Below are 14,804 nucleotides of genomic sequence, written 5' to 3' on the forward strand. Positions count from 1 at the left end.
TGTTCTAACTCTAAATATGAGCAGAGGCGTTTGTGCTAGTGCAACCAGACATTGAAACGGCTGTGATCCCATAAGTTTGAATTGAGAGGAGAGAAGAAAACCCCTTTTTGCCCCCCAGGGAAGAGAAGAAGAAAGACCTTTGTTTTCAAAGATGAAGAGAGCCTTTTTTTGAACTGTTATAATCCCTAAAGTGTGCCCAGTAAGTTGACTTGGTTCACGATAAACATTGTGGGAAGACTGTTAGTCAAGGAAGGGAATTTTACATAATGAACAGATTTCCATTCTCCTGAGTGGCTGATCACTGTGACATTTAGGCCACGAGAAAACTTTTTCTTGTGGAGAAATCTCCACAGACTGAAGAGAAGTCTCCTCTCCCAAGTAAATTAGTGAAAGACTATTTTTAAAGGTGATAAACTGACTGACCTGTTTGCGTACATCGTCAGTGTGAAAGAAGTTGTGGGGGGAGGAGAAATGTTCTTTAGGTTTAATTCTGAGTTTTATTATTTTTTCTTATAGTTTCTAGTAGTAAAGTGTTTGTACCCTTCAAAGCGTGAGCCTGTTTTGCCTTCCTCCTAATCCTGTCTCACAGCAGGAAATAAGTAAACACCTCTAGCACAGGGATGCTAAATCTGCAATATAAATGGTGCGTTGGCCGGGAATCGAACCCGGGTCAACTGCTTGGAAGGCAGCTATGCTCACCACTATACCACCAACGCTGCCGTGGTGGTTCATCTGTCAGCTCATGGCTGGAGCCTGTCAGGACTTGCATGAAAGCACACCTGTATGCAAGCAGAACTGCTGCTAAAGTTGGTAACATATCCCCAGACCTGGCTGCAAACCTCTGCTGACCCAGAAGGGTGTTGGAACAACTAAACCCCGCCTAAATCTCTGACCCTCTACAGATGGGCTCCTCTAATGATTGACCCCATCACAAGGGGTCTTTGATGCATGAAATAGGCAAGTTTTATAAAGACGCTCAGTTTTTTACCTATAGAACACAAGGGTTTGTTTTATCTGAGCCAAACATTGTGTTTGAAAATGTGATGTCATCGACAGTTATTTCCTTTTGTATATATGAAAAATGTGTATATCTACCATGTGCACAGTATACATATATTTTTTTAATTGCATGTACACTGACAGATACAAACACACAGTTGTATGAAATTATGGTCTGTCAGATTTAAATCTTTCCCTGACATGGGTGGAATACCTTTTTTACTCCAGTGTTTCATGCAGAGTTGTATAATTTCTGTGTCAACTACTGCCTATTCTTATGCAGTGTTCAAAAGCCTAGGTCACAGACTCATCTCAAAAAAATTTCCCTTACCTTATAGAACTTGCAAAATCAAGGAATAAGCCAGATGTTGCATTTTAATAGTGTTATTCACACATAAATTATAAAAGTTGTATTTTTAGTTTAATAGATGTGTCAATAATAAATCAAATATGCTACAGCTGACTCAGTGGCATGTTACAACACTTAGAAGTGAAATAGCAAGTCTGCAAAAATGAGTGCCTACTTATTTAGAATAACTTGCAGGGTACTTGCAAAATATGTTACTCAAAACAAATTTTTCATTTGTGGTTGATATTTTAAAATCAAATTTAATTATATACCTGCAGGAGGAAGTGGCTAGTTTTATGCAATTGCCATAAAAGTGTCATTCTTAGGACTAATTATGTGTATAAAATTGTTTGGGTCTTCGTCAAATATGTGTGCATAATGTGTCATAGTGCACACTGGCAGTATTATCTTAAAAGAAAAATGCGTCGCCAAATTGTACTGGAAAATGAGGGTTTTTTACAAGCAGCCTTAAAAGAGAATTTGTGATATTTTTATTGCTGAATTTAATCTATTTTCTTCATGTTGATCAGAAAGTTTTAGGGCCCTGCCTCCTTTTGCTAAATTCGAAATGCAAAACCTGATCTATGTGATTTTAGCCACTTGCAAATACAGGGGTTTTAGCCCATTCTGTACTCACATGCATGCTGATGTGGGTACCACTTTCTTATTACCTGTGAAGACACACACAGGCCATCCCTGTAGAGTTTATCCTCCCACCACAGTCAAATTGATGTGAAAGGTCTTGCCAGTGGGTTATTTAAATCCTGATATTCTGTTCTGGCTTGTCAAGAATGCAGGGTATAAATCTCTTGGCACTTATCTTTCTTCACTGCCCACTAACATTTTCTACTGCTTCTGTCTGTCCTCATGACATTTCCTGAAGAGCTTAAACTGAAAGTGCTAATTATTAATTTAGGGCTAGATTCTGGCTCCTACAGCCAGAGGCATGCTGCAGGGAATGCAAAGGGACTCCAAATTGTTATATGCACGTTCCCTACCACTGAGATCCCCACACATCCACTCCTCGACTCGCATTGGGAAACCTTCATGAATCTTTTTAATCAAACCTTTCCACACCAGTTGTTATTTAATATTGCAAAGAAAAAATCACGTCGTTAAAGTTTGAAATTATTTTTTTTCCAAACATGTAAGTACATTTGCTCAGTTTGAACAATAGATTGGATTAATCACTGGTGAGCATTTTTTTTTTTCACATCACAAGGGGGATTTAGCTCTAGGAAAGAAATATTTCATCATCCTGAAGCTCAGTAAAGCTCAGTGTTATTATGTCAGTATAACAGGTTAACTGAGGCATAAAGGTGAAGTGACTTGCCTAAGGTCATGTGATAGATCAGTGGCAGAACTGTAAATCATAGAATCACGTACAGAGTCATTTACATCCCTGAAAAATGCCTTGTTCCATAAGATTTTCCTACTCCCTCTTGTCAAGTATAAATAGTTTAGGCTTTCTTTGGCAGGCAGAAAGCCCTCTACTCTTTCACTTAATGGATTCCCAAGAAAAAGTGTATTCACTGACCTGGCTCTAATAGGAAAACTCTCAGGCCAAACAGAAAAAAACTGTTTTGTTAAAAACATTCCTTGAATTTCCTGCAACTTCACCATGGATTGACTTACACATATTTACAAATCTACTTATTTGTAGGTAGTCAGTTGTTCTTATTTCTCTTGTCACCAAGTCTCTTCCTCCAGCAGTGTCCCTTCCTACTTCTCTGCTGTATGAAATACTGTCTCCATTGAAAATTTTTACTATAATAGACTCTTCATTTACTCCCACACTCTTAGAAGTTCTGCTTATGCGCAGCTTATTACTTGTGATAGAATAATCCCCCTAAATATATAGAAAAACCCTCTGGATTTCACCATCTCCCGCTTTAAATCTTTCTCAAGTTCTTCCTCTGAAAACATGTCTGCTCAAGAATTGTTTGAGCAAGTGAAGATGGAGTGAAGAATCTACTGCTGAATACTGTTAATTTTATAATACCTCAAATGCCAAATGTTTATACAGTTTTATATATTTCACTGTATTCTCTCTTGTCTTTGCCTTATGAACAAGCCAGGTACCTGCATTGGACTAATTCCTTTCTTTTTCAATTAGCTCAAAAGTTGATGCCATAAAATGGAACAGTATGTGAACATGTCAACTTTCAACAAAAATGGTTCTTCATATTGGCAGTGAGAAGAAAGAACCAGGAGTCTTCTCTGGGGTATAGTTATTGCCACGAATTAATGGCATCTTGATGGTGTAAAGTTTTAATTTTCTCAATAGGAAAGAGAGGGGGATAAACAAAGCCTTGAGGAGGTCAAACAAATATACAGTAGGTATCAGAGAACATTCACCGTTCTCTCAGTTCTGTCCACATTCAAGGCCAGATGGGTCAAGGGCACCTGACAATGCCAGGCTCCACTAGATCAGTTTTAACAAAGAGCTCCAGGTTATTTGAATGGTGAGTGTGTGTCTGGGTCAGAGGGGTTCATACATACTAGAAGGAGCTAGAAGAAAAGTTTGATTACCTCTTCCCTTTGCCAAAATTGGAGTTTGATTTAGAATATGGAGATAATTTTATTTGTTTTGTAGTTTCTGACTGGTACAGAAGGAACTTTGAATGAAATATTCTGGATTTGTTCTTTGCCAGCACAATCTGACATTTGATTTTCTCTCCTGATGTATTATCATGCACATCTTTATCTCTTCAGGATTAGTCTAGTGTAAGCATTTATCTTAGACCACTTGGAAAATGAAAGCACTGCAGAACGGTGATACATGGAACTTACACTGATGGCAGCAAAACAAACTGTTTGTATTTAGTGGAGTTGACTTGAAGCTATGCAGTCCTTAGTATTTTGAAGACTACTTCAGGGATCACATCTTTCCTACTGAGATAAAGCCACAGTTATGGACAGCAGAACTGCTCAAACTATCATTCTTCTGATATGAATATAAATGGACATTTTCACAAATAATTTTTATAGGAAATTACTTGGAAATTTGACTATGGAAATTTTCCGAGACAGGTCAATCACAGAATGCATTTCTTCATGCACTGGTAAAAAAAAAAAAGAAAGAAAGGGAAAAAGGACATTTATGGAAAAGAGACAATTATTCTTTTCTTCATGTGTGACTTGTAGGGGGGGAGAGAGAGAGAGAGAGAGAGGGAGAGAGAGAGAGAGAAAGGGAGAGAGGGGGAGAAGGAGAGAGGGAATGATGGCAAAAAACAGGAATTATTTTTCAGGTGCTTAGTACATCACAGAAATAACAAATTGAGGAAATTACTCACATTAGTAAGCTTGGCACCACATGCTCAGCTATTCTTAAAGTTGTTTATTCTCAAGCAAACAAAGAATAAAGTTTATATTGCTTCTCTTGATAATATTACAAAGGTGGGCTTCGTTCCATTCTTGCAGCCTGAGTCTTACACAATTATTGTCAATGAAGCCCTAATGAAACAGTAATTCTTTATTCTGTGTGACGTCTTTGTATCCAAAGCTGCTGGTTATGGAAGGAATTAAGAAATGTCTGTGCCAGCTGAATAAGTTTGCACGAAAATGCACCTTGCAGCAGACAAAGGTAAAAAATTTGGATGACTCCCGAAGAATCTCATCACTGGCTGAAACAGAGATTAGATGCCATCACTGAGAAATTGCTATGGGTTTAGATACAGTCAACAGCAAACTTTACAAGGCCCATATAAGAAACTGTGCTGCTGTACAACATGTGCAGCCATTATTTGTCATTTTGAAAGAAGCTAAAATTTTCCTAAGCTACACCAACAGAGACAGGGATTCAGAGCTCAGCAAATCCCTATTTTAATGTTTATGAGGATCATGACTCCCAATTCTTTTTTTCCTAGTGCTTAATATTTATCCATGTTGTTTAATGACTGAAGAATTTCCCATTAAAGGCAGAAAACCCTTTGGACCATTTTTGTTTAGACTTCATCACTTTTAGAATAATTTGCAAAGCTAGGAGTCTATGGAGAGGAGTTGTCTAATGTGATATGTTCAATTCCACCATCATTTTAAAAAAGTAAGCATTGACCAGATTACTATTCAATCTTACACAGGGTGTATAGAATAGAGATACCTGGATTTTTGGAGCTATGGTGAGTTGAAAATACATTTTGACTAGACTAAATTTTTTGAAAATTCAAGCTGAATTAGAAAAATGTAACATCTGAAAAAAAAAAAAAAAAAGAAAAAAAAAGAAAAAACAGTATGAATTTCTACTCCTCTGTAGCTTCTCACAAATCACTGAACATTTTAATCTGACTATATTCTCTCCCCCACCATGAAGGGAAATATCTATTTTTTCACAAGAAAACTTAGTAAATTAAAATTTATGTTGACTTAAGAGAGGTGTTCTGTTCTTATTTAGTAATTAGCCACCAATTGAAAGATCCTAACTTATTGTCATGATTTTAAAACCTCTAAATTTTACACTGCTCTCCAGTGTTCTGTAAAACAGTTCTCTGTCTCATGTGAGATACCAGGTATCATAATAAACAAATAAAAAATTAATGCTCAGAATTCATGCATAATGATAAGGTTATCCAGATAGGAAATGGAGACAAGCCTCTATTTGTACCAGAACTTCACTTTCTCATGCAGAAGGACTGACAAGTCGTTATGTCTGAAATCCCAGATGGTTTCTCTGGAGCTATAACTTGCACTAATCCTTAACAAGAGAAAAGCAGAAAAACCCCTTTAAATTGCAGGGGTTTTTTAATTCCCAGTGGAATTACTGTAATAGAAATAGCAACAATAATAAATTAGATTCTCTTAGTGCCATGTTGGGCATTGACTGAATATATCCTCTAGAGACACAGTGTGGTATTTGCATCATGTTGTAGTCAGAAAAAAGCTCGTACATTTTCTTTAGAAACTAAGCTCTTTTCTACATACCTATGTGTGTAATTAATATATTTTCCTCAAAAATTTTCTCAGATTAATCTGTGGTGAGGTGTTACTTGCAAAGGTCTCCTTGTTAAAGACTCGTTACTGGTATGTCTGGAACCCTCTCCCCAGTCTCCTCTTACCATGACATTTCTGTTCACTACATGAGAATTCTAGCTTTCTTCCAAGCCAGAGCTTTACATGTGTCAGAGCCACTGGAGGGTAAATCTCACCCTCTACCAATCTTCCCTCCTCAGTTCCAGCCTTGCCTTTTCTTTGTTCTTGTTATGATGTCTTTGTAACTCACTCTTCTAAATGGCATGAAAGTTAAATTAAGAAGTATCTCCCCTTGTACTGCTCTAAAGACACAGAAATGCTGTTGCAGTATTTATGGTGGTTTAGTAGGTTTTCCTCAAATTTTAGCTCCTTGTACTTTCTTAGGTGTTGTGCCGGAAGAAGAGCTGTGGCCTTCATATTTGTCTAAGTCGGGTGGTGGCTGCTCCTTATTATGGTTTCCATTTTAAAAATTTCACCTTGTGGTTTCTGTCATAGGGAAAAACTGTTCCAATAGGATTAGTGAAGAATTTTTGTAGGATAGGATGAGAAGAATAAACTATTTTCCTTATCCCACAAAAACAGGTCAACTGCAGTGAAGAAAGAGTCTGGAATTTCCAAAAGTAAGATAGAGTAGGATGTTGTCCTTTGCTGTTCCTTGAAGCTCCAGAGCAATTTTATCTTGTCAAAGCATGATAATCTCAGTTGTGCCTACACAGCATGACTGAGCCCTGACATTCAAAGTTGCTCTAAGCAGGGAATCTGTCCTTGTTCAATATGTTAAATGTGGTGCCCTCTGTATTCTTCTATAAATAATTGACTGAGGTTTAAAAAGGAACTATTTTGCAAACTAGTGGGGATAAAAAGATAGGAAAATACTAGCAAGAAACAAGGAGGAATTTAGAGTAGGTCTGCACAGCTAAGATTTATGAAATACAGTTAATAATACTGCATCCTGCACAAGCATGTTGTTGATTAACTGGCCTCCCTGGATCTGAGCTGGAGGCCATGGAGAGTACCTTTCTGCAGTCAGTGTGAAAAATAAAACATGTCAAATAATTATAGTAATGATGCAAAGAGTTGGGGACACAATGTAAAGTTTCATATTAAATCAAAGTCAAAAGTGCCTCTTGGCCTGGCCTGTTAATGCTTTCTGCAACCGTAAAATTTGGCTGCACTTGTGCAATACAATACTGGTGAGAAAACAGTACGATTATTACCATGCTCTCAGAAGACAAATCCTAAAGCTGAACAACCAAGGTATGTAAAGCAATGACAATTTATTTTCCTAACCAGAGAGAAACATGAAAGTACAGAAAAAAACCACACTCCCAGCCTCCTATGTTTAAGAAAACAAGAGAGATGTGTTTATGTAAATGGTGGAGAAATCCTAAAATGTTTCACCTGGCGTACGTCCCAAAGAGGAAGGCCCAGAAACCATTTCTCCTTGTCTGGTTCTTGGCAGGAAGTTTGCTGGCTTTCATTTTGCCCCATGGAGATTATACTTCTTCATTTTAGGGGAGGCCACAGGGCAACCCTGCTGATAAAAGAAACAAATATCAATCTCTTCCTCTTGACGTACGCCACAAGGCATACACAAATTAGAAGCCAGAGTAATGAGTTCAAGGTCCCTAGTGTCCCTCTGACCTTTCTATCCCCCTTCTCTGGCCTCTCCTACAGTTCAGACAGGTAGAGTCCAAGTTTTCACCCCTCCCTCATCCACTTTTATAAAACACAAAAGCATTGTCCAAAATAGTGTGGGATTGTTTCCTCCTAAGGCCAATGATGGCCTTAAATGTATAGAAAGATTGCGTGCCTCTAATCATTTTTTGCCTTTTCTAATCCTTTGCTTGCACACAGAAAGGTACACATATGATTTTTGGATGACAGAGTCATCCTGAAGAGCACAGATTTTTAGGAAGAACTTGGTATTTTCAGACAGAGACAACCTAAAACTGTACTGCCTCCATCATCTCTTCTCTGCTTTGCCTGCTATGACTGTGTTACTGTCTCAGTAAATCTGCGCAGCTGATGTAACCAACTAAAAAAGGAAGCTGTTGTTTTTCTTTTTGTCCTGATAAAATTAATTAAATTAAAGTGTTTTCTGAATGATTTAGAGTTATGGAAGTCTTAGAGATCTTGTTGCTGGTATGATTGCTGTCTAAAGACTGTTCCTCTTAACAGATTGTTTTTTGCCTTAAATGCGCTATAACTTTGAAGGGCATAAATACTTGCCTGTTGTCTTGCAGACACATCCCTTTCAAGTCCAGAAGTGCTTGTCAGCCTCCCAGGAATACATTGTAATATACCTTTTTACCATGGGTGTTTCAACAGCGTATGGCCTGATTGAAACATGTGGAGTTGTTATGTCATAGTGGTTGTGAACGGGCATGTGAACCTCCTGTGAAATACTGTATTATTAAATGCAGCATGTCAAAATAATGCAATTGTGTATAGCTAGTTGTTGGTGAAAATGGAAATGTGCAACTGCTGAATTTCCTCGCTGGTTTACTCTGCAACTCTCACTTGTGTGAATAATATTTGCTGATGTGAACTCCCTTTCCAGATCTACCAGGAATTTGGCATGAAAGTAGCTGTAATGAGCTGTTAATGACAGACTCAGCAGAACAGTATAAATTGAAGCATATACTGAAGTAATTGGATCATCAGCATTTTTGTTTTATATAATTATTGATAAAGACTGATTAGGAAAGGAAGAAGTTTTAAGTTATTCACATTCACTATGTACAGAGACCAATATTTATTTTTTTTTAGATTCTATTGTAAACCACTACCTTAGTTTTGATCTTTGACAAATATCCTTAGCTTAATTCTGCTACTGCAAGTCTATCTATTAATTTATAATTATACCAAACTTGGCAACTGTCCAGCAGATAATGTTTATAATACAGACTGTATGATATTAGATATCATATGCATATCCAGATCTTTTTTTTTCTCCTACAGAGTTTCCTTCTAAATAGTCTGGAAAATGCTCTCCCCAAATACTAACTCTGTAATGGACACAAAAGTTAAACCTCCAGTGTCAGTAAACAATTCAACTGAACTTCTGAAGTTATGCTGTCTCACAAACATATTGTGAATTCTTACTATGGAAATACTTAATATAGCAGATTTGGTTAATTATTACAGGAAGCTGAGGGGAAGTTTTGTGGCCTGCTAAATAAAATTACTCTTTTTCTTATTAACTGAGTGGAGTTTATCAATTGGAAAAAAACTTGAGGGGAGTCTAAAAAAGAAAGCTGGATTTGAGAGAGTTTGTATTAACCGTGATGAGTGAACTGCAGTTGTTGATCAATTCTGTTTTAATGAATTATGATCAGCAATTTGGGAATCATCTGGGTGATGAAACAGAGAGGGAAAAAAGTCCATACACTTATGTCTACTACATGATTACCTTCAAAACTGTCAGTTGAAAGCAAACTTTCAGATAAGTTGCATTTATTTAAGGTTCAATTTTTTTGTGAAGATGGACAGGATATTTTCAAAAGTACTGCAGAATATTATCTAAGGACAGGTCTTATATCTAAATACTAAGACTCATCCAAATATGCTTTAATTTCTGCTTTACATTTTTTTTCCAGGTCTGAGACAGTTTGTAATTTAAGTCTTAGTTTAACATCAATTTTCTAAGCTAACTGAAAATTATTTCTGTAAAACTACATCTAGCAGAGCACTGTTGTCTTCATAGACATTTGTGCTTCAAAATTGCAACACTTGTAGGATGAAATGCACTCCTCCCATCATATATCTTGATTGCCAAAGCATTTTATTTTATGGTTGTCCCCAAAGACTGAAGCAATAGGATTTATGTCCTTAAGTAGAAGATGAGCAGTGTTATGTGGGGACCGCCCCTTTGTGGGTGTTTGTACGAGGCCTGTTCTAGGGACAGTTTTGGTTACCATAAAAAAAAAAATAGATGCCCTTTAGATTTCTTTCTAATGCCTCTTTCACAGCTTTTGCAGCACCTTTGCATCACTGTTCTTAGATGTTGATGATGATCCATTATTGCACACATCCCATTAATTACTTTAACTCCAGTTAACTTGGTCAACTATTTGGTGACAACACCAAGATTAGCTTGTAGTCATAATATGGAATCAAGCCACTGAAATGGGGCAGTGCTTTATTACAGCCTCTGTTTCAGAAACATCTCATTAGTTCATTAATTCTAATTAGCAGGAGTGAAATAGAGAGTGTAAATCATGAGTACTGAGTTAAGGAGGCAGGTAATGGTTTATCTGATTGCATGTCAGGAAAGATAGGATTCACTAAGTGTTGCTACTGTATATCAAAAATTTCCTGTAGCCAAAAGACTTAGAGAAAAATTCAAAATTAACTAGAAAACAATAACAAGAGGTTAGTTTTTCTTATTTTTCTGTTAGGGAAAAGATACTAGTTATTGTAGAGAAGTCAAAAGCTCTTGACCAGTAGTAAATGTTAAAATCAATAAAAATATGGAAAGAATCCAGTGGAATAATCAGGGAAAAAAAAGTATTATTGTGTTTACTATGAAGAGATAAGTAGCCTGGCTTTAGCAGGTTCAAGTACTCTAATATATAGAACACAACTAGCAAGGAGCAAACAGCCCTTTTGCAACATATATGAAATACCGACTTTACTCCTCTGATTGCCGTTCTGGAGAGTAACATATTTCTCCAAGTTAAGAAGAAAACAACAATTATATAATAACAATTGGTGTAACAGATCTACACAAAACACAATGTGCACTTTTTAATTTCACAGGACACAGTAACAAATTGTGGAACCCGTGGTAAGCCAAGAAAAGACTCCAAGTAATCAAGGACCTTGTGTCTATACAAAGCTGTAGTAGGAGTACAGTTAAATCAGAGTGAAAAAGGAAATTGTTTTTAACACAGTCATAGTCCAAAGTATCCAGATAAAGCTTTTATGGCATCTTCAATTAATTGCATTTTGTGATGTTAATATTTTAGTTTTCAATATTCCTTTTGTGATCTAAATAACTGACAGGCCTTGGGAAAACTGAATGGGACCCAAGAACTTTTGGACAGATATTCTATAATGTAATTATGTCCCATTTAATCCAAAAATAATTTCTTTCTCCTACTGCAGGCTTTCTTTGTAAAAGCAAACATCTCACCTTGGCTCCTTCTGCCTTAGATTCCCTCCACTGCAGCTGGAGGCCCTGTTGCCTTACCAGGCAATTAAAGGCATTAGATTGGAAATGCTGAATGCCATAGCAAGGAAGACTTAAGACACAGACATTAAACCACAGCAGCAAGTTATTTTGTGCTAGAATGAAAGGAATATGAAATGACATTAATAGCTGTTGCAACAAGAGTAAATACCTCTCTTGCCTGCTAAGGAAAGACACATCCTTTTGTTGTTGGAAGTTGTCTCATGGTTAGAACTTCCACACATTGACCACCAATGAATATTTGTCTCCTGTTGTTTACCTCAAGAGTCTGTACTCTGCTGAGCTACTGGGCAGGGGAATCTAGAGAGGAGAGAACCATTTTACATTGCTGATTGGGAAAATGAACTTAAAACCTCATCCTCAATGAGCCTGGGTGGTATAAATTTGGCACAAAATTTGACAGGTGCCCAGTGCCCAAGAGCATTACATTTAGTGGTGAACACATTCAGAAATGTTATATATAATGCTAAATATAATGTCATATGCAATGTCATATATAAGGACATAGATTAGATATAGATATAGATATAGATATAGATATAGATATAGATATAGATATAGATGATATAGATATAGATATAGATATAGATATAGATATAGATATAGATATAGATATAGATATAGATATAGATAGATATAGATATAGATTAGATATAGATATAGATATAGATATAGATAGATATAGATATAGATATAGGTATAGGTATAGATATAGATATAGATAGATAGATTTATATCTATAGCTATAGAAGCCAAAATAAGGAAATTCAAAGATTTAGTCAAACACACCTGCTCAAAAACTTTGACAAATTTAGATAACCATAGTGGAAATAATCAAAACAATTTATGTGTATGTCAGCTCATGGCTGCACTTGAAACAGTGTATAAGACAATTGAACTCTAACAATACCTCTTTTTTTCCCCCACAGGTTGTTTCAAATTAATCATATTTAACCAGTGAAGAGTTATTAGTATGAACAGATGGAAATGCGTGATTAATGACCAGCAGAAAATCTTGAAACAGGAAAATGATTATTCTTCAAGTGAAGAAATGAGAGTTAACAATGGTCAAGCTACTTTTATAGCCAGACATGGTGGATTATATTACAATAATATTAACATGAAAAAGACAGAAGGATTCTTCATTTCTCTTGCTTTCTTTACGAGAGAGGAAATTAATTATTTTCACAAGCTGGCAAAGGAAATACTGGTTCCTTCGTATTTTTGAGGTAAAAGTGGTTAAAAGTAAAAAAAAAAATTAAGCTGGATCCTTCCCTCACATTGCCTTTAAACAAAGAGAGAGAACTGGGTCTAGGAGAGGGTAATGTGTTACATCAGTCTTGAATTCCCTAATAAGCTAGAACTTCTAACTCTTTAATGAAATGGGAGAAAGCTTGCAAAAACTCTGAACTTTTGACATGAAATTTACACACAGGCTTATTCTTGCAGTTCCTGTATGAGATAATTCTTTTATATCCACTGTTTTGAGAATACTGTCTTGTCTAATTGCTAGAGCTTTTGCCCTAGTTTCTGATTCAGATTCTCTCATGCAAAATTGAAGATAACCTCATGGCACAGTGTGAGCAAGTGTGCTGGCTACTAAGCTAGAGAAATAAAATAAAATTCACATTCCCATTTATGAGGAACACGGACCAGCCATACTAACTCTTGGTGAATCTGGGTGAGGTTGAAATCCTTTCGACTCTGGCCAATAACTGATCTTTTCAAAATATTACCCTTTTAAAAAAAAATAATCTAAGATGATTATTAGTTTTAAAATCAACTTCTGTGAATCATATTTTTGGGCCAAATCTCCATGGCTGGTGAGGTGCACAGAAACTCCTTTCTCTCATCCCAATTTGATCAGACATTTTCTAGCTCTAGTAAAGGATGTGAACAATCAGAAAGGCAGAAATGAGTGGCACATATTAATCTGCTTAACTATCTAACAGTTCTCATCCATCACATATGGAAAACTTGTGATTATTTGGCAAATTCTATTCTATTTCTATCATGGTGGTAGAACTTCAGAAAGTTAAATCTTAAATTGTTGCAATTCTTTTTCAGAAGTAGGGTTAGCACAGTTTATTCTCAGAAGCAGGGTTCTGATGAGTGGTTGTGTTTGAGGTCATAGGTGAATGCTCTTCACAAAATAATAATGGAAAGATATCTCCTACCTCATGAAAAATTAGGTGTGCAGCACAGGCTGGAGTTGGTTCAGTAAAATTCCAGCCTAGTGTACAAGAAGAAAAGAGGAAAGGACAGATCTCAGCAGGATTTCTGTAACTGAAGCTGATTTAATTAAATGATTTGTTTCATAACTTCTAAGTGATCAACTAAGCTTGCTAAAAGAAATTGATTACCAGCAGAAAGTCTATAATGTCAAAATTTCTACAGAAAAATTTAGGTGAAATTCTTTATAACTGTTCATTTGTGCATAAATAAGTCTCCTTGCAAAGACCCAAACTTGGTTTCAAGGGAGGTGTGTGTGCCAACACAGGCTTTCCAGATGGACATTGCAAAGATCATTTCAAGGTGGAGCACAGAAAGGAAAGTGAACAGGTTTGTTTTTATAACTCTGATCATGATTCACCTGGAGCACTATGACTACATGTTATCCTGGATTCCAGAGTGAACTTAAAAATTTGTTCCACACATATGTTTTGTTTCCTGGGATGTCCAGGCTAACCAGTGTTTTCAAAAGTCTCTCTGCTTTAAATCCTTTTTTCCTGAATTAAGGAACTGTGGGAGTCCAGAGTATTCCTCTGGCTTCCTTGGAAGGTTTAAGACCCCCCTGGCGGGGTCCCCAAAGACCCTGGAATGGGACCCAGGTGTCTCGGGGGCTGGATTTGGCTCCTTGGAGCAGTTTGCCAACATTGAGAGAAGAAATGCAAGCCACAAAAATAAATGGAGTGTAAATTGGACTGTTAGAATGTAGAATTAGCAGATTTCTAGAATGTTTGTGATAAGGGACACGTGGCCAACATGGAGAATTGGGGGTGTGGATATTCTTCCTCCTTCTTCTCCGTGTCATCCATGCTGGGTGACACGCTGGCACTTTTAGATTGGATGAGAACAGATCTGGACCATGTAACAAGATTGTATTGTATTGGGGGTCATTTGTAAATACCTAGTACGTAGTTTAGACTATAAAAGATAAGTCCTGCCTCTGCCAGGCGGATTCTGCCATGGACGTCTGGCGAGCAGACTGCTGTTCGCTGGACAAAGCATTCCTGAGATAAGGAACAATAAACAACCATGAAAACCTCTAAGAACAGCCTCCTGCAGTCT

The 14,804-nt window shown here is 36.7% G+C and overlaps 1 non-coding gene across 1 annotated transcript; it reads right to left on the bottom strand.

Moving 5' to 3' along the window:
• Positions 1–644: 644 nt before the first annotated feature.
• TRNAG-UCC (transfer RNA glycine (anticodon UCC)) lies at positions 645–716 on the bottom strand. Its single transcript has one exon. It is a non-coding gene; the product is annotated as a tRNA-Gly (tRNA).
• Positions 717–14,804: the final 14,088 nt, after the last annotated feature.

This window comes from Oenanthe melanoleuca, chromosome 2, assembly GCF_029582105.1.
Source record: "Oenanthe melanoleuca isolate GR-GAL-2019-014 chromosome 2, OMel1.0, whole genome shotgun sequence".
Lineage (NCBI taxonomy): Eukaryota > Metazoa > Chordata > Aves > Passeriformes > Muscicapidae > Oenanthe > Oenanthe melanoleuca.